At 48.1% G+C, this 21006-nt stretch overlaps 1 protein-coding gene across 4 annotated transcripts in view; it reads right to left on the minus strand.

Moving 5' to 3' along the window:
• MAPK1 (mitogen-activated protein kinase 1) overlaps positions 1-21006 on the minus strand; it is a 235831-nt gene that overhangs the window by 190402 nt on the left and 24423 nt on the right. The gene's annotated exons all lie outside the window — the stretch shown is intronic.

A 21006-nucleotide genomic window follows, 5' to 3' on the forward strand; every position in this document is an offset into this window, starting at 1 on the left:
ATATTTGCTTCAAGTGACTTCTCCCCATGAAACTCTTGAGGAGGCCTAGATCTTGGCGTCACCTTTTCCTGCATGGGGAGCAGCAGAAGCACTGGGCAGTCCCATGGAAATGGCTACTGAGGGCTCCCAGGGAGTATCCCTATATTTGTGACCCAGGACAACAGTGATGGACTTTCAGGGGTCCCAGCCTGATTCTCCTGCTCTGGCTTTGTCCACATGGCCTCCTTGACCAGCTCTGGACTGCAGGCTGAGGACAAGGCTGATTGTAAGTGTCACACAGTGGCATCCAGACTCCATCTCACCAAAAGCTCCTGATCCATGGAGAAGTGAAAGAAAGATTTGTCCCCAAGTCCTCCTGTCTTCCCCATCCCTCCTTTATCCTTGTCTGTGACCAACACCATTTCATGCCAAGGCTTCTGCTGTCACTTTTGTTACTGAAAGTAGAGCATGGCTTCAGTGAAAAGAACTCCTTTGCTTACTGGCTCCCCAATGCAAACAGAATCAATTTGTTTCTAGAAGCAAAAGGAGCAGGCCACACACGGGATGGATGAGGTAGGGATGACAAGAAAGAAGAATCCAGCCTGTGTGACCGTGTGACCGAAAGACCCAGGTACCCTCTGCCTGGCCCTATAGGTGTCATCTCCTTTTGGTGCAGGTATGCTGGCCATTTACTGAGCTCTGAGACTGCCGGGGAGATGACGAGAAAGGAGAATCCAGCCTGTGTGACCCAGAGACCCATATGTGAGAGTGGAAGTGTGATACTTAAGGAAACATGGAATCAGCATTCTGAAAGCTCTGGCTCTGTCTTGGCCTATGGCTGGTGTAGAAGGGAAGGAAGAGAGACGCTCAGCCTTGGGTGGCCCAGGCACCTCTGTCCTGTCAAGAGGCAGAGCTCTCTGCAATGTGGGCTTTCTGCCTCTGTAGAAAGCCTTCTTAGGGAGGCTGCAATCTGAGGATGATGGAAAAAAAGCTGTTTATAGTGAGCAGGGGATGGTTTATGGGGGAATGAGGCAAGAGGTGTGGGGTCAGATGTGGTAAGGAGGGTGCAGCCTGAAGAAGAGACTGCTTTTGGGATCCTTATGAGGAGTCCCAGGGCCCAGAATGGTAACAAATAGAAGACCTGGAAGGACCTGGGCCCTGGAGACGCAGAGGCACAGGGGCTTGGGTCTATTCTTGAGGGTTCCTGGAGAGGATGACAAAAAAAAACTATGGTCAGTGACCTCTGTCCAGTGCTCCCAGTCCCAGCTGCTGCCGCTTACAGAGCCTCTCGGTGTCCAGGTTTCTCCCCTGAAGTCGCTTTCTCAGCACCAGTCCCCAGGAGCAGGTTCACCTTCTGTGCCCAGAGTGGGGCTCACACAGCTGAGTGGAAAAGACAAGATTTACAGGAATGTCCTATGTCTGCCCATTGTGTAGGGGGTGGGCGAACAGTTGTGGGCATTTGAGCTCCTCTAGGGACCTGAAAGAGCAGAGGTGCTCCCCAAGACCTGGACTCCTTACTTCACCCTCCTCCCATCACTCTCCTCACTGCAGCTCTGGCCAGGTGAGGGCTCAGGGCTACTTGAGGACCTTGCACTGCCCAGGGCCTCCATCCCAGGCGTTGTCTCCAAACTCTGTAAGGGCTGCCTCTGAAACTTTAGAAACGTTTATTTCTATGTCCCCAGGACAGGGTTAGAGAGCACTGACCCCATTTCCTGCAAGCTGCTCATCAGCTGTCAGGGCCCCAGTGAGGAGAAGAAAGAGTTAGAAATCAGGAATGTACCCAGGGCTCCCCTCTCTCCTCTCTCCCAGCCACCACCTGGCTTCTTCTATCCACAGAAATAAAGAGGAGGTGGCCACAGAGGGCAAGAGAAGGGCCAGGCAATATCCAAGGCAGCAGAGCCAGACAGTCCCCCCGGATGGTGTGGGGAGGTGCTGGAGTTGTCTGGGACCAGGGAATAGTGAGGACACTCTTACTAAAATGAGGAGGGGTGGCAGAAACTGAGGCCTAGATGGTGAACCAGATCTCCTGAACCATCTACTCATTTTTTCTTCTATTGCAGCCTGGGTAAGAATAGGACAAAAAAGTCTTTGAGGAGGTTTTTTTCCTCAGCTAAGAATCCTTAGAGGATTAACTCAGGAGTTGAGGGGAGACTGAACCTCGCTCTCAGGCTGAAAGAGTTTGGGGCTTTCAAGGGAATTGGATAGAAGTGAAGTTCCCAGACTCTGGCATCTAAGACATAGGCCCCCTTAGCAAGCCCAGCACTGAGACCAAAATGGAAGACGGCTGATAGATAAGTCTAGAAAGGCCTAGATGAAATAATCCTGGGGCTTAATCCTAAATCTAGAAAGAGAAATGGGTTTTATGATATAAAGCAGAATGAGTATTAGATCTTGAATCTGAAGACTTGGGCTTGAAGTCAGACATGGTGGTGCACATCTGTAGTCCCAAGTTTTTGGAAGGCTCAGACAGAAGGATCACTTACACCCAGGAGTTTGAAGTTACAGCGAGCTGTGATGACGCCACTGCACTCCAGCCTGGGTGATAGAGTGACACTTTGTCTCTAAACAAATAAACAAACAATCATCCGGGTTTACGTCCTGGCATTTACTGGCCATGTGGCCTTGGGCAACCCAAGTTTTCTTTATTTCCTCACTTGAAAAGTGGACATAATGATGGAAATACCCACTTAGTAAAGGTGTTGGGAAGATAAAATGGGATGAATACAAAGTCACTCCATTGCTATTAGGAGACTGAAGCTTACAGACTGGAGGCCAGAGTGCTTGAGGGGCTTGAGGAACTGAGAACACCCAATCTGGAGGCCAGACTGGTAGAGAGATGCTTGGGACAGCCCGAAGCCATAAAGGGCCTGAATCTGAGACAGCCCCAGGGCCAGGAGGCACCAGGGCTGCTGGGGAGGGGCAGGGGCTACAAAACAATTAATTAATTAATTGTACTTAGTGTTTACATTGTTCTAGAATTTATTCCTCAGATGGGCAAATATTTTCACTTACCTTCCTACCTATCTGTCTGTCCGCAATCTGTCAGTGAGGGCCTGAGAGGAAGGGGAAGGCACAGAGGCAGAGGCTCGGCCCGAGGGCAGGTCCCAGTCATCTGGAAGCAGGCTCTGGTCAGCCAGGGAGGGAAAAGAGGGAGTAGCTCCTGGTGTCTTGGAGGCAAGCACTGCACTGTCCCTGCTGGTCTTCTGCTCTGCAGTCCCTAGGGGAGGCTCCTCAGGGAGGCTGAGTTCCAGGACTGTCTTGTAAACCACACAGTGAGCTGGGCAGGTGAGTCCAGGGCACGAGGGCTGTGTGGAGACCTGAGACTCAGATGCTTAGTGATATGGACACTGCCCACCTCCATCCTATATGGAGAGGATAAAGTGGATAGTGAAGAAAGCCAGATACTCAGGCCTGTGTGGGCTTCAGACAGCAGAGGGTGCTGTGGGCTGACTCTGAGGCCTGTGCTGTAGATCCCAGATGGGAACCACCTGCTAGGCCTAGGCTGGAGCCCTCTGCCTCTGCTCACGGGGACCAGCAGCTGTGTCCTTACAGGTCCTTAGGGAGCCACAGAACAGCTCCACTCAGGTCCACCCCATCCCAGGCTCAGCTTTCTAGGCAAGGGTCAGAGTCAGGGCCTAGGGTGGGACTTGGCCAGCCCAGGAGTGGAGGCTGGTGTGCATGAAGAGACCTTCCTTCATCCTGGGCTGTGGGAGAAAATAACAGGGACTGGGGCAGCTCAAGCCCAGCCGAGCGTCATCGGGATGCAGAGCTGTGTGTGGGTCCCCACCATGGCCTGAGCTCCTCCCTTTCTCCCCCTTCTCATTCACTGCACAGGTGACTAGGGCTAGGGATCAGAGCTGCGGGTGAATGGAACGAGGACCCTGCATGCTGCCCTCTCCACTGACCCACCTCTCTCGTGTTATTCCAGGTGTCAAGGTTCTGGGCCCGGTCTGTGCTGACTCAGTGGTGTGAAGTGTTCATGTGGGTGGGGCAAACGGCCACCATCTATCGCACTGGAAGCAGAAGCAAGGCTGGGTGTGGGCCTGTGTCCTGGTACCAGCAGTGCCCCCAGACTCCTCATCTATGACAGCAGTCATCGGTCTGCACAGGTCTGAGCCCAGTTCTCGGGTCCCAGGTTGGGGATCATGGCCTCCCTGGGCGTCTCTTGGCTCCAGGCAGAGAACGAGGCTGATTCTTATGCTCATCTTGAGCCACAAGCATCCACGATTATGCAGTGCTGCGGGCCAGTGGGGAGCTGGGAGGAAAACCTTCTGTCTCCCCAGTAATGTGTCTGCCCTGTTCAGCCTCCACCCCTTCAGCACAAGTTTCTGGGAAGGAAGGATTGAAGCCTGGGTGAGAAAAAGGGTCAAGACTGGCTTTAGGACCTGGAGCCCCCTGCTGAGGGGGCCTTTATGGGCAAGAAGGCTGGGGGAGTTCCTGTTTATTTTCACAATGGAAACAGACACCAGCTCCCCAGCCTTGTTCAAAGGCATCACAGGACCTTTTCCTCTCCAGATGGCAAGGGGGAGAATCTCCCTCTGAGATACATGAGAAGTCTCTTCCCATGACCTGTCCCGTCACCTGGATGAATTTGTATTTGGAAACCAAATGACTCCCCAGTGCCAGGCATTACATCCTCACAGAAAACCTTCCAGAACGAGCAAGATCTTCCCTCCCTGACCCCCTGGCCAGGAATCCCTGACATCAGGGTGGCTGGATTATATCACTCATGCCATCTCCCCTGACACCATCATGGTTACTGGGGGGACTCTCTGATTAATTTGGGCCACACAGTGCCTGTCCCTGGCATTGCAGTTGGGGGTGCTTACAGGCTAAGTTTATGGCTGGGTGATCTAGGGTCTAGAAAGGAGAGGAACAGAACAGAAGATCTGCCTACATGGCCCCCTGTGTGCATCACTCTGCCCTCCACCTTTATCCTAGGTTCATGATGGGTGACGTCTCGTCGAGACTGCCCAGGTGGAACCTGGCAGTTCCAGGTGTGTCCTCATCTCACAATGCTTCATCTTGGGCTCCCTGACCTTTCTGATATTCCTTTCACTGATTAATTTCAGGCCAGGACACAGCCATGCCCATACAGGAGGCAGCGATCTCAGAATCAGGCAGTCTCCGGAGAGACAGAAAACAGATAAACACTCTCTTGGCCTCCTAAGCCCGGAGGAGTTAAAGAAATGAAAGGAATTCAAGAAGAAACGTTAAGTGGTCACTGCCCACCATCACCTGGGCACCTGTTCTCCAGACTCAGAGGCCTAGAGAAACACGTCTTCATCTGTTCATACCGTGGGATGCCTCCTTCTGCGCTCATCCCAAGACTGCTGTTCCCCCAGGTTACCTGTGTCACAGCTGAGAGTCTTCTCAGCTCTAACTGAACTCTCCCGGTTTACTTAAATCTTAGATTCTCCTTCTCGTATCCTTCTAGGAAGTTCTGTCTCTACCCAATAATATCATGCCATTTCCTCAGGTCTAGAGCCATTTGATTTCCAAACTTCTATACTCACACTTACATTCTCATTCTCTGTCGTGGCTCATTTACTACTCAGCAGCTAATGAGGCCAACCATGTATCTACAGCCCATTGACATGAAAAATGGGGAGGAGAGGGTTCCTTAGATAAATACAGGGTTAGCAAAGAAAAGGTTCAGTAACTCTTAGGAATCACTTCAGGATACAAGAAAATTCATTCCAGAGCTTCAAGAGTTTACAACTCAAAAACAAGAGCAGCAATGCATTAGGTGGTGAATCTTCTTGGCCTTCTCAATGAATAACCTCAGAAATGGTCAGAGCATACATTTCAAAAAGGTAAGCGTATGACTTTCACAAACATGTAGTACTCACATATGTCAACAATTTTAATTGGCTTATATATTTTGGAGAAAAACAGTATGATGGTAAATAAAAGAAATGTTAAAAAGCTTTTAAATCTCAGTGCTTATAGTCCACCAGGATAGCACCTGTGAAGGAAATTTTCATGTTGAAGGTACACCATCTTTTAGAATAATAGCAACATAACTATGAATTTGTCTTCTCATCTCACAATCTAGAAATTGAAATCACCACATTTATATGAAATATCTAGAAAAATACCTGTACATTTGGACATTCCCTCCTACCACCACCCATCCATTCTCTCCTAAAGTGGAATCCCTCTGCCCCCATTCTGCTCCTCTCCGCACATCTGCCTGCTGACATGTGGCTCCTCCCTGCATTCCTTTCCAGATCCCCAGCAGATTGGGCCCACCAGGGGAACAAGCTCTTGGACTTGGGAAACAAAAGTGCATCTTTTTGGACTTCTGAGGACTTGCCCTGCCAGGGTCTCTTTCTGGATCACAATCCCTCTGTTCCTGGGCATCCCCTTTTTGCTGGACCCTGTTATTCATCTCTCTGTTACTCCATCTAGGTCTACTCTGTGGACTTCCCTCCATCTTCACCTGAACCCCAGGAATCTTCAGGTCATGCCGATATTCCCTCAGTTCTCCTGAAATGCCTCGTTTTTGCTTCTCCTGAGATCCCACCAAGTCATCCCTTCTCAGACCCCTGAGTGTAGCAGGGGCCTCTCTGGTCTCTTTGCTTCAATTATAAATGAGGAGAATGGGAGGTCCTCTTTACTGCTCCTACCCCAGTGTTGCCATCAGGGTCAGCTTCATGAGGCAGGGATGAGGCTGTCTGGATCAACACGGCATTGCCAACCTTGAGCTCTGTGCTCAGCGCAAGGTAGGCACTCAGTAACTATTTGAGAAAAACCTACATTTCATCACACTGGCCTCATTATACTGAACCCAGGATGGGGCTGAACTGGGAGAGCCAGCGGTAGAAATGTTCCTCTCTCTGCTTTCAGGCTAAGAACTGATGGGACGTCCATCAGAGAGAGCATCCCTTGGCAGAAAGGGGGCCATGGGCAGCCTTGTCCTCTATGAGAGACACTGCTCAGCCTGGGGGAACCTCTGTTCATGAAGGTGGGAGAAAAAGATGAACAAAATTCACTGTGAATGTCTATGCGTCATCACAGAGGAGGCAATGACAAGAGAATAGGAAGTGCAAGCCCAGTTACAATTCATTTCTACTTCAAAGAAATAAAATTTAATATGCCTGGTGTGTTATGTAAACACAACAAACATTTTTTAAAAACTATAAAAATATTTAAAGTAACATGGCTTACAATAAACAGGAACATTTCAAATAATGACACTCTTGAAATGCAGTCCTAAAATACAGCATACATTTTATTCCAGTTACATATCTTGACTGGTTTTATTTAAATGTCTATATTAGATATCACCACTTCACTGTGGATTTTTGTTTGTTTGTTCGTTTGCTGTTTTCGAGATGGAGTCTTGCTCTGTCACCCAGGCTGGAGTGCAGTGGCACAATCTTGACTCATTGCAACCTCCAACTCCCAGGTTCAAGCGATTCTCCTGCCTCAGCCTCCCATGCAGCTGGGACCACGGGCACGCACCGCCATGCCTGGCTAAATTTTGTGTTTTTAGTAGAGATGGGGTTTCTTTCTTTCTTTCTTTTTGGAGACGGAGTCTCCCTCTGTTGCCAGGCTGAAGTGCAGTGGCGCAATCTCGGCTCACTGCAACCTCCACCTCCAGGGTTCAAGTGATTATCCTGCCTTAGCCTCCCAAGTAGCTGGGACTACAGGTGCACTCCACCATGCTCAGCTTATTTTTGTATTTTTAATTGAGACAGGGTTTCGGTTTCACCATGTTGGCCAGGATGGTCTTGATCTCTTGACCTCGTGATTCACCCTCCCTTGGCCTCCCAAGGTGCTGGGATTACAGGCATGAGCCACTACGCCCGGCCCAAGATGGGATTTCATCATGTTGACCAGGCTGGTCTCAAACTCCTGATCTCAAGTGATCCACCAACCTCGGCCTCCCAAAGTGCTGGGATTACAGGTGTGAGCCACTGTGCCCGGCCTAGTCCATTGTTTAAATGGTGCATTTAAAACCTCATGGTACGCCGGGCGCGGTGGCTCACGCTTGTAATCCCAGCACTTTGGGAGGCCGAGGCGGGCGGATCACGAGGTCAGGAGATCGAGACCACAGTGAAACCCCGTCTCTACTAAAAATACAAAAAATTAGCCGGGCGTGGTGGCGGGCGCCTGTAGTCCCAGCTACTCGGAGAGGCTGAGGCAGGAGAATGGCGTGAACCCGGGAGGCGGAGCTTGCAGTGAGCCGAGATTGCGCCACTGCACTCCAGCCTGGGTGACAGAGCGAGACTCCGTCTCAAAAAAAAAAAAAAAAAAAAAAACCTCATGGTACTACAACTGCCTGGTGACAAATTCACCAGAGTAAAGAACATTAACTATCCTGCTGTTCTTCAACCACATGGGATTCCCCAAATAAAGATTTGTGGAGTCCAAGGTGTATCATACCAGAACTCTTGCAGTCATGTACACAATCTGTTTCATTTTTCTTTTTAATAAATGGGGTTATGTTTTTTCTTCAGTTTATTGTTTTTAATGTATCACATTCTAGATGTAATTACACATCAAAGATGAATAATTTCTGTTATCTTTAAGACATGCCCAAAACACTCATCACTGAATTTGAACCATATCACTTCCTAAACATTCTAGTTGAAATGGTTGATCCTAAAAGCTACCACGTGTGAGGCTCACCTGAGTACAGACTATGGTCAAAACAAGCTAAAGTTTTAATTCTTCCCATCTTCAAATACTGAGCACATTTTTTTTTCTCTTCAGCAAAACACTTCAAAGTCATTTGCTGGGATCCCCTGCAGACTGGCATTCGGTGATGGAGAACGGACTCCTAGGTGAGATCCCTGGTCACAGGATCCCGGTGACTATGACTGCAAGTCTGGAAAGGAAGAGAGAAGACAAAGATTTACCAGAATAACCATCTGAGAATGTGCCCCGGGCGTCCTGGAGGGAAGAGCTCCCTATCAACCCAGCACTGCAGAATCCACAGAAGAAGGACAGCTCCGGCCACCAGGGAGGAGCCACATGAGAGGAGAGGACCCAGTGTCCCCACAGGTGAGGAAATGAGTCCATGGGGCTGGTCAGTGCTCTCGATTTTATTCTGACATAACAGGACTTTGTGTAGTCACCACCTGAGTCCTATATTGTGAACAGCCAGGGAGCCATGGACAGATTCATCCCTGAGGAACCCAGTAGAACGTGAAGTCTTCCCTGGGCTCATGAAAAAAAGACCCAGGGAGCTGCCTGGCCTTGCCCTGATGGAGAGAGCAGTGGACAGAACAACGGGGAGTGAGGGGTGCCTCTGAGATGCTCTGGTCACCTTGTCACACAAAGGTGTTGTACAATGTCGCACCATGGACACTACGGGGCGCCTGCGTACCATTCCTGAGAAGATTGGGTGTGATGAGAGCAGGACCAGCGCCACCTGTCCTGCTTGGTGCCCTATGCTTAGGACTCACCGATGTGAAGTCTCCGCCCCCTGGGACCACACGGCCCCACCCCTGACATCCTTAGGCAGAGAAGCTTTACCCAGGGCCCAGGGTGGGATCAGGAAGCTGGAGGGTCTGATTTGCATGGATGGACCCTCCTTCTCTCAGAGTATAAAGAGGGGCAGGGAGAGACTTGGGGAAGCTCTGCTTCAGCTGTGAGCACAGAAGGCAGGACTCGGGACAATCTTCATCATGACCTGCTCCCCTCTCCTCCTCGCCCTTCTCATTCACTGCACAGGTGCCCAGACCCAGGGTCAGGGGAGGGGTCCTGGAAGCTCATGAGGCCCTGCTTTCTCCTTCTCTCTCTAGAGCAAGAATCACCATGTCTGTGTTTCTCCTACTTCCAGGGTCCTGGGCCCAGTCTGCGCTGACGCAGCCGCCCTCGGTGTCTGCGGCCCCAGGACAGAAGGTCACCATCTCCTGCTCTGGAAGCAGCTCCGATATCGGGAATTATGCAGTATCATGGTACCAGCAGCTCCCAGGAACAGCCCCCAAACTCCTCATCTATGAAAATAATAAGCGACCCTCAGGGATTTCTGACCGATTCTCTGGCTCCAAGTCTGGCACGTCAGCCTCCCTGGGCATCACTGGACTCCAGACTGGGGATGAGGCCAATTATTACTGCTTAGCCTGGGATAGCAGCCTGAGTGCTTGCACAGTGCTCCAGGCCGATGGGGAACTGAGACAAGAATCCTCTTCCTCCTCTGCCAGGAGGGTGAGCGCCGGCAGCTGCTGCTCATGCCTGACCTGTAGCTTCTGCTGCTGCAGCTTCCCCCATGGGCCTCGGGGCAGCCAGGCCCCTGCCTAGGAGTAGAGGCTCCACCACTTTTGTCCTCAGAGTCAGGAACAGGGACCCCAGGAAACAGAATATCCTGCTCCTGCAGCTTGGGACACAAGGGTCTCTGCACTGAAATCGTGGGTTGAGGGGGCAGGTCCAACTGTGTCTTCACAGACCTTCCTGTGTCTGCCCATGGTGTGGGGAGGGGGGAGGGGGTGTGGGCTTTCGAGCATCACTAGAGGCCTGAGGGAGCAGAGGTGCTCCCCAAGACCTGGACTCCTTCCCTCGCCCTCCTCCCATCACTCTCCTCACCGCAGCTACGGCCAGGTGAGGGCTCAGGGCTACTTGAGGACCTTGCTCAGCCCGGGGCCTCCATCCCAGGCATTGTCTCCAAACTCTGTAAGGGTTGCCTCTGAATCTGTGGAAACATTTATTTCTATGTGCCCAGGACTGGGTTAGAGGGCACCAACCCCACCCCTTGCAAACTGCTCCTCACCTCTCAGTTCCCCAATGAGGAGAAGAAAGAGTTGACATCAGAAGCCTACCCAAGGGTCCCCTCTCTCCTCTCTCCCAGTCTCCCCCTGGCTTCCTCCTTCCACAGAAGTAAAGAGGAGGCAGCCACAGAGGGCAAGGGGAGGCCCAGGCATTATACCAGGCAGCAGAGCCAGCCAGTCCCGCTAGATGATGGAGGGAGGTGGTGGAGGTGTCTGGGACCAGAAAATAGTGAGGACCCTCTCACTAAATTGAGGAGGGGTGGCAGAAACTGAGGCTCAGATGGTGGACCAGATCTCCTAAGCCATCTTCTCATTTCTTCTTGTGTTCCAGTTTGGGTAAGAACAGGATAAAAAAAAGTCTGAAGAGGTTCCTTTCCTCAGATAAGAATTCATTGAGGATTATTGCCCACTCAGGCATTGAGAGGAGGCTGAGCCTCACTCTCAGGCTGAAAGAATTGGGGGCTTTCAAGGGAATTTGATTGTACTGAAGCTCCCAGACTCCGACATCTAAGACTTATGCCCTCGTACCAGAGCCCAGCACTGATACCAAAATGGATGAAGGCTGATAGATAATCCTAGAATATTCTAGCTGACACTGACTTGTGGAAAAGAGAATCAAGTTAAAATATTGATGTGATAAGGTGGCATCGCAGAGTGAGGAGAGGAGAGCTTGGGCGGGGGAGGGTAGAGGAGCCATTAGAGGGTTGGACAAGGAGGACACAGAATCAGAGGTACGTTTGTGAGGAAAACTCTAGATGCTTCACAGAAGATGGAAAAGGAGGTAGGCAGTGTGAAGGCCGTGGGACCAGCTCTGGTCACCGGGAGAGAGTGGTCAGATTTAGCACCAGTGTCTGGGGAGGAGGGACTGAAGCCCGGGGAAGGGGAGAGGCTCAAGGCCGGCCTTAGGACCTGAGTGGGGCACAGTGATCACACCGCTGGGGGGTCCTTCAAGTGCAAGGAGGATGCAGGAAGGCTTGAGCTCATTGTCACAATGAAAACTTAGAGAACGGATCCCCAGCCTTGTTCAAAAGTGTCACAGGACTTTTTCCTCTCCACATGGCAACGGGGAGAGGAAAACTTATCTCTGAGATATATAAGATGTTAGTTCTCCATAACCTCTCCTGTCCCCTGGCTGAATTCCTATTTGGAAACAAAATGACTCTCCAGTTTTACATATGACATCCTCACTAAAAAAAGTTCCAGAATGCGAAAGATCTGCCCTCCCTGACCCACTGGTGAGGAATCTCAGCCTTCAGGACAACCGGACTAAATCATTCATGCCGTCTCCCATGACAGCATCATGGGGAACAGGGGGCCTATCTTGTGGGTTTGGACCACACACTGCCTGTCCCTAACATTGCAGCTGGGGACACTTACATGCCGAACTCATGGCTGGGAGATCCAGGGTCCAGACATGACAGGAAAAGGAAAAAGACCAGGAGCTCTGCCTCAGTAGCCCCACTGTGTGACTCACTCTACCCTCCACCCTCATCTTCAGTTCATGATGGGTGTTGCCTTGTGAAAACTGAGAGCTGGGCTGGAACACAAGCAAGAGAGTCTCTGACCCACAAATCTCCATCGTGGGCTCTCTGGCCTTTCTGATATTCTTTTTGCAGATCTATTCTGGGCCAGGACACATCCACGCTCATCAGGGAGGCATTGATAGGAGAATGAGGTAGCCTCGGGAGAGACAAGAAGCAGATAAACACCCTCATATTGGTCTCCTAAGCTCAGAGGAGGAAAAAAAAAGGAAAAGAAGTTCAAGAAGCCACACTAGAAGCCACTGATCACCATCACCTCCGCACCTGTCCTCCATCTGCCCCTCTTTCAAGTGAGGGCCAGACTCAGGGGACAGCACCTGCACCTCCCCCTCTGTCCACACACTGCATAGGGAGCCTCCTTCTGCTCTCATCTCAAGGCGACTGCTCTGCCAGGTCAGCCGTGTCACTGCTGAGAGTCTTCCCTCGGTCCTGGTCAGAGGGTCTGGGATCAGCAGCAACCTGGCTTTGATTCAGCTGTGACCCCGCCCCTTCAGGTCACAAAGCCAACGATTAAATCCTAACTGAACTCTCCTAGATTTCTCAAACCTTAGACTCTCCTTCTCAGTGTCCTTCTAGAAAGTGCCACCGCTACCAAATAATTTCATATTATTTCCTCAGGTCTAGAGCTATTTGCTTTCCAAAATTCTATACTCACTCTTCTGTTCTCATTCCCAGTCATGGCCCATTTTCCACTCAGCAGCTAATGATGCCAACCATGTATCTACAACCCATTGTCACACACACAAAAAAGAGAGATGGGAGGGTTCCTTAGATAAATACAGGGTTAGCAAAGAAAAGTTTCATTACCTCTAAGAATTACTCCAAGATCTAAGAAAATTAATTCCAGAGCTTCAAGAGTTTATGCCTCAGAAACAACAGCATGAATACATTAGGTAGTGAATGCTCTTGGTCTTCTCAATGAAGAAGGTCTGAAAGGTTCAGAGTATATGTTTCAAAAAGATAAGTGCATAACGTTCACAAAAATGTAGTATTAACTTATGTCATCAATTTTAATTGATATATATATTTCTGGGAAAAAAAGCAGTATGATGGTAAAAGAAATGTAAAAAAGCCTTTGTAAAACACATCGCTTACCGTCCACCAGGATAGCACCTGTGAAGCGGATTTTCTTTGCTGAAGATACACTGTCTTTTAGAATAACAGCAAGATAGTTTGAATTTGTCTTCTCTCACAGCAATCTAAAAATTAACATGATCCCATTTCTATGAAATATCTAGAAATATTCCTGTACATGTGGACTTTCCCATCACACACCCCCCATCCAGGCTTTCCTAAACTGGCATCTCCTCTTCTTCTGCCCATGTTCTCCCCCTCTCCACGCCTCTCCTGCTGACACGCGACTCCTCCCTGCCTTCCTCTCCAGTAGCCCCAGCACATCAGGCCCAACTAGTGAACAAGCTCCTGGACTTGGGGAACAAAAGTGCCTCTTCTTGGATTTCTGAGGACTTGCCCTGCCAGGGTGTCTTTCCCAATCACAATCGCTCCTTCCTGGGAGTCCGCTTCTCCTAGATCCTGTTATTTATCTAATGTTACTCATCTGTATCTACTTGGTGAACTTCCCTACATCTTCCCCTGAACCCCAGGAATCTTCAGCTCATGCCCACATCCCCTTGGTTATCCTGTCCCTTCTTCCTTCTTCCCCTGTGATCCCACCTAGTCGAGGGCTCTTCTCAGACCCTGGAGTGCAGCAGGGACTTCTCTGGTCTCTGCCCCAGGGATTAAGGGGGTGGAAGAGAGGACTCCTGTGCCCCTCCTATGCCTGTGTTTTCATCAGGGTCAGCTGCACAAGGTAGGGATTAGGCTGTCTAGATCAACATGCCATTTCCAACACTGAGCTCTATGCCCAGCCAAAGATATGTGCTCAGTAACTATTTGACAGAGACCTACCTCTTATCACATGGGCCACATTATACTGGGCCCAGGATGGGGCTGAACTGGGAGATGTAGCTGTGGACCTGCTCCTGTTTCTGTTCTCACTCTAAGAGCTGATGGGGCATCCACCAGGAAGAGCATTCCTGGGCAGGGAGGGGGTCATGGGCAGCCTTGTCCTGTATGTGAGACACAGCTTAGCCCAGTCACAAGATCCCGATGACTATGACTGCAATTCTGGGGAAGTAGAGAGTGAAGATTGACCAGAATGACCCTCTGGGAATGTGCCCTCGGCATCCTAGAAGGAAGAAATCTCTTTCTACTCAGCGCTGCAGGATCCACAGAGGAAGGAGAGCTCTGGCCCCCAGGGAGGAGCCACATGAGAGGACCAGGTGCCCCTACACTTGGGAAAGTGAGTCCATGAAAGTCGGTCCCTGCTCTGGGTTTGATTCTGGCCTATGAGGACATTGTGTAGTCACCACCTGAGTCCTCTGCAATAAACAGTGAGAGCGCCACGGATAGATTCACTCTTGAGGAGCCCAGTAAATTGGGAGGACTGCCCTGAGGTCACAGGGAGGAAACACAGGCACCACCTGGCCTGGCCCTGAGCGGGGGCAGCGGACAGAACAGCGTGGAGGCAGCATTGTCTCTGAGAGGCTCTGGTCACCTTGTCATACCATGGTTTGTCTTGGTCTGGACACCAGGGGGCGCTCGGGGGCCATTCTTGAGAAGACAGGTTGCTCAGAGCAGAACCAGCCACTTGCCCTGCCTGGTGTCCTCTGCTCAGGGCTCACAGCTGCGTCCTTTACACCCCCGGTACCACACAGCCCCACCCCTACCACCCCCTGACATCCTCAGGCATAGCGGCCTGACCCAGGGCCCAGGGTGGGATTAGAAAGCTGGGGCTCTGATTTGCATGGATGGACCCTCCCACTCTCCGACTATGAAGAGGGGCAGGGAGAGATTTGGGGAAACTCTGCTTCAGCTGTGGGCACAGGAGGCAGCAGTCAGGACAATCTCCAGCATGGCCTGCTCTCCTCTCCTCCTCGCTCTCCTCGCTCACTGCACAGGTGACTGGATACAGGGCCAGGGGAGGGGCCCTGGGAAGCCTATGGATTCTTGCTTTCTCCTGTTGTCTCTAGAAGCCGAATAATGATGCCTGTGTCTCTCCCACTTCCAGGGTCCTGGGCCCAGTCTGTGCTGACGCAGCCGCCCTCAGTGTCTGGGTCCCCAGGGCAGAGGGTCACCATCTCCTGCACTGGGAGCAGCTCCAACATCGGAGAGGGTTATTATGTACACTGGTACCAGCAGCTCCCAGGAACGGCCCCCAAACTCCTCATCTATGAAAATAATAAGCGACCCTCAGGGATTTCTTTTTTTTTTTTTTTGAGACGGAGTCTTGCTCTGTCACCCAGGCTGGAGTGCAGTGGCGCGATCTCGGCTCACTGCAAGCTCCGCCTCCCGGGTTCACGCCATTCTCCTGCCTCAGCCTCTCCGAGTAGCTGGGACAACAGGCGCCCGCCACCACGCCTGGCTAATTTTTTGTATTTTTTAGTAGAGACGGGGTTTCACCGTGGTCTCGATCTCCTGACCTTGTGATCCGCCTGCCTCGGCCTCCCAAAGTGCTGGGATTACAAGCGTGAGCCACCGCGCCTGGCCCGACCCTCAGGGATTTCTGACCGATTCTCTGGCTCCAAGTCTGGCACCTCAGCCTCCCTGGCCATCACTGGACTCCAGACTGGGGATGAGGCTGATTATTACTGCCAGTCCTATGACAGCAGCCTGAGTGCTGACACAGTGCTCCAGGCCCAGGGGGAACTGAGACAAGAACCCACTTCCTCCGCTACCAGGAGGGTGAGCGCCGGCAGCTGCTGCTCAGGCCTGGCCTGTGGCTTCTGCGGCTGCAGCTTCCCTCATGGTCCCAGGGGCATCCAGGGCCCTGCCTGGGAGTGGAGGCTCCTCCTCCCCTTCTGTCCTCAGTATCAGGAACAGGGAATCCAGGAAGCAGAATATCCCTCTCCCTTAACTTGGGACACAGGGTCTCTACACTGAAGTCCTGGGCTCAGGTGGCAGGTCCAGTTGTGTCATCTCAGACCCACCTCTGATGGGGAACCCATGTATTCATTATTCTCCTTTCCCCAATTCCAGGAGTTTCCAGAGTGGTGTCTTCCTCTCCCTGCTCCTCAGTGTGAGTCCCTGTGTTTCTTTTCTCCCGAGCCTATTCTTTTTTTTTAACAAAACTCCTTTCATGAAGGAAAAATGCACACCTAATAAAACAGCTGGATTTATAGCATTAAATTAGGCCCATTTTTGCATTTTTCTGGATCTTTGAAAATATCACCACCACTGAGCTATGATGCTTTGTCATCTCCTTCACTCCCCGAACACCCTTCTGGGCAGCCAGGAGTCTGCCTTTGCCACTACTGTATGGTTTCCATTTTCTGAAACTTACTAGTGTTATCAAACACTATCTTCCCATTTGTTCGAGCTTCTTTCACTCTGCACACTTCTTTTGAGATTCTCCCTGTTGTTGCTGGATTGCATCCCATTCTCCAGTGGGCTCATTACAACCTTTGAGAGTCCTAGGACATTTTTTCCTTATTCTATTTATTCACTTATTTATTTTAAAGTTTGAATTCATTGTCCATCAAATCAAACTCTACGGGTGATGTTCATCTAAGGTGACAGGAGTCAGTGAGGTCTTGTCAGGATTCTTGCTTCTTCATCTCTTGCCTCTAATCCTTTCTATAATGGGAGAGTTTCTTATCTTTTTTAAGTTTTTCTATTTATTATTTTATTTTGGCTTTTAAGGCTTTTAGTGTTTTTTAAATTTTTTTTATTTCAATAGGTTTTTGGGGGAACAGATGTTGTTTTGTTACATAAATAAGTTTGTTAGTGGTGATTTCTGGGATTTTGGTGCACTCATCACCCAAGCAGGGAACACTGCACCCAATGTGTAGTCTTTTGTCCCTCACCCCGTCCCACCCTTTCTCCTGAGTCCCCAAAGTCCGTTGTGTCATTCTTATGCCTTTGCGTCCTCATAGCTTAGCTCCCATTTACGAGTGAAAACATATGATGTTTACTTTTTTATTCCTGAGTGAATTCACTTATAATGATACTCTCCATTCCATCCAGGTTTCTGTTAATGCCATTATTTCATTCTTTTTTAAGGCTGAGTAGTGTTATATATATATATATATATCTCACATTTGCTTCATCCACTCATTGATTGATGAGCATTTGGGTTGGTTCTATGTTTTTGCGATTGCAAATTGTGGTGCTATAAACATGAGTGTTCAAGTATCTTTTTCATATAATGACTTCTTTTCCTCTTGGTAGATACCTAGTAGTGAGATTGCTGGATCAAACGGTAGATCTACTTTTAGTTCTTTAATGAATCTCCACACTCTTTTCCATAGTGGTTGTACTAGTTTACATTCCCACCAACAGTGTAAAGGGGTTCCCTTTTCACCATATCCATGCCAGCATCAATTATTTTAATTTTTTTTTATTATGCCATTCTTGAGGGAGTAAGGTGGTATTGCATTGTGGCTTTGATTTTCATTTCCCTAATTGTTAGTGATCTTGAGCATTTTGCCATAGGCTTGTTAGCCATTTGTATCTTCTTTTGAGAATTGTCTATTCATGTCTTTAGCCCACTTTTTGATGGGATAGTTTGTTTTTTTCTTGCTGATTAGTTTGAGTTCTTTGTAGGTTCTGGATATTAATACTTTATTAGATGTATAGATTGGGAAGATTTTCTTTCACTCTGTGGGTTGTCAGTTAACTCTGCTGATTGTTTATTTTGCTGTGCAGAGGCTATTTCATTTAATTCAGTCCCATTTATTTATCTTTGCTTTTAATGCATTTGATTTTGGATTCTTGGTTATAAAGTCTTTGCTTAAGCCAATGTCTAGAGGGGTTTTGTCAATGTTATCTTCTAGAATTTCTAAGGTTTCATGTCTTAGATTTAAGTCTTTGACCAATTGTATAAGATGAGAGGTGAGGATCCATTTTCATTCTTCTATATGTGACTTGCCTATTATCTCAGCACCATTTGTTGAATATCGTCTCCTTTTCCCACTTTATGTTTTTGTTTGCTTTGTCAAAGATCAGTTAGCTCTAAGTATTTTGCTTCATTTCTGCATTCTCTATTCTGTTACTTTGGTCTGTGTGCCTATTTTTATGCCAGTACCATGCTGTTTTGGTCATTATGGCTTTATAGCATAGTTTGAAGTCAGGTAATGTGATGCTTCCAGATTTGTTATTTTTGTGTAGACTTGTTTTGGCTACGTGGGCTCTTTCTTGGTTCCATATGAATTTTAGTTCTATGAAGTTCTGTGAAGAATGATGGTGGTATTTTGATGGAAATTGCATTAAACTTGTAGATTGTTTTGGCAGTATGGTCATTTTCACAATATTCATTCTATACATCCATGAGCATAAAATGCATTTCCATTTGTGTCATCTGTGATTTCTTTCAGCAGTGTTTTGCAGCTTTCCTTGTAGAGGTCTTTCACTTTCTTGGTTAGGTATATTTCTAAGTATTTTATTTTTTTGGCAGCTATTGTAAAAGGGGTTGAGTTCTTGCTTTGATTCTCACCTTGGTTCCTGTTGTGGTTGTATAGCACTGCTACTGATTTGTGTCCGTTAATTTTGTATCCTAAAACTTGCTGAATTCTTTCACTAGTTCTAGAAGCATTTGGGGTGAGTCTTCAGGGTTTTCTAGGTATACAATCATATTATCAGCAAACAGTGACAGTTTGACTTCCCCCTTATCAATTTGGATATCCCTGATTTCTTTCTCTTGTCTGATTGCTCTGGCTAAGACTTCCAGTACTACGTTGAATAGAAGTGGTGAAAGTGAGCATCCTTTTGTTGTTCCACTTCTTAGGGGAAATGCTTTTAACTTTTCCCCATTGAGTATAATGTTGGCTGTGGGTTTGCCACAGATGACTTTTGTTGCCATAAGGTATGGTCCCTTCTATGCTGATTTTGCTGAGAGTTTGAATCATAAAAGATGCTGGATTTCATCAGATGCCTTTTCTGCATCTATTAAGATAATCATGAGATTTTGTGTTTTAATTCTGTTTATATGGTGTATCACATTTATCAACTTGTGGATGTTAAACCGTCTCTGCATTCCTGGTATAAAAGCAATTTGATCATAGTAGATTATCTTTAAGACAGCTGTTGGATTTGGGTAGCTAGTATTTTGTTGAGGATTTTTGCATCTAGATTCATCAGAAACATTGGTCTGTAGTTTATTTTTCTGTTATGTCCTCCCTGGTTTTGGTATCAGAATAATTCTGACTTCACAGAATGATTTAGAAAGGATTCCCATTTTCTCTATCCTGTTAATAATAGCGTCAGAAGGATTGGTACCAGTTCTTCTTTGAATATCTAATAGAATTCAGCTGTGAATCCATCTGGTCCTGGATTTGTTGTTGTTTGCAATTTGTTTTATTACCATTTCAGTCTAGCTGCTTGTTATTGGTCTGTTCAGAGTTTCTACATCTTCCTGGTTTAACCTAGCAGTGTTGTATATTTCCAGGAGTTCATCCATCTCCTTTAAGATTTCTAGTTTATGTACATAAAAGAGTTCATAGTAGCCTTTAATGATCTTTTGTATTTCTGTGGTATAATAGTAATATCTCCCGCTTCATTTCTAATTGAGCATACGTGGATCTTCTCTCTTCTTTTCTTGGTTAATCTCGCTAATGGTCTGCCAATTTTATTTATTTTTTCAAAGAACCAGCTTTTTGTTCCATTTATCTTTTGTATTTTTTTTTGTTTCGATTTCATTGAGTTCTGCTCTGATCTTCGTTATTTCTTTTCTTTTCCTGGGTTTGGGTTTGGGTTTGGATTGTTGTGGTTTCTCCAGTTCTGTGAGTGGTGACCTTAGATTGTCTACTTGTGCTCTTTCAGACTTTTTGATGTAGGTATTTAATGCTATAAACTGTCCTGTTAGCACCACTTATGCTGTATCCCAGAGCTTTTGATAGGTTGCATTAAGATTTAGAACAACTGCAATCTTACTATCAATCAGCAGCTTTTTAATTCCTGAGGATGTGACCTCATTTAATCCTGACAACAGCTTGATTATTGCTTTTCAGGCAGTAGGCCCTGATTGAAGTGGTAGTGCTTTGTGGCCTGGAGGTAAGATTCTAGAATTTATCAAATATTAAACTGGTGCACGAGTAATTGCAAGTTTTACAAATAAAAGTAATGGCAAAACCCACAAGGACTTGTACACCAACGTGATATAAACACTGGAGGTCAGTTAAATTTGAATTCAGTAAAAACAATGATAAAGAATCAGTATGTGTATCACCCACGTAATATTGTTCAATTGTAATACAAACAACTGGGTGCTCTGCATTTTATCTGGAAACTCCACACAGTGTTCACAGCTTGAAAGAGGCAGAGCTGGGGCAGGCCTACCCTTCCCGATGCCAGGTCTAGGTGCTTAACATCAAAGACAGAGCTTCTCTAAGACAGCTACCCTCAAGTGAGCATGTCAGTTGGCACTAAATACATATGATATGATCCTCAGCCAATGATCCCTACTCACTTCCCTAATTCTTGCTATTATCCTTTAAGTTTGCAGACTCAGGGCCTCCCCGGAAATTGCTGCAGCCTGAGTTCTGGACCTGGGACCTCATGTCCTGTCACAACCAGATGCAAAGGGGCTCTTTAGTCCCTACACAGAATGGCTTCAGCCAGGAGAGCATAAGTAACATGTAAGATTAGAAGAGCTCAGAGGGGCTCTCCTTCTGTCTCATGACAGATGAAACTTCAGGGCTCTGATGTTTGTCAGGGAATCTCCTTCAGTGAGGCCAAGATCCTAGGACTTTACTAAAATTAGCAGAGTG

This window comes from Hylobates moloch, unplaced genomic scaffold, assembly GCF_009828535.3.
Source record: "Hylobates moloch isolate HMO894 unplaced genomic scaffold, HMol_V3 SCAFFOLD_19, whole genome shotgun sequence".
Classification (NCBI taxonomy): Eukaryota; Metazoa; Chordata; class Mammalia; order Primates; family Hylobatidae; genus Hylobates; species Hylobates moloch.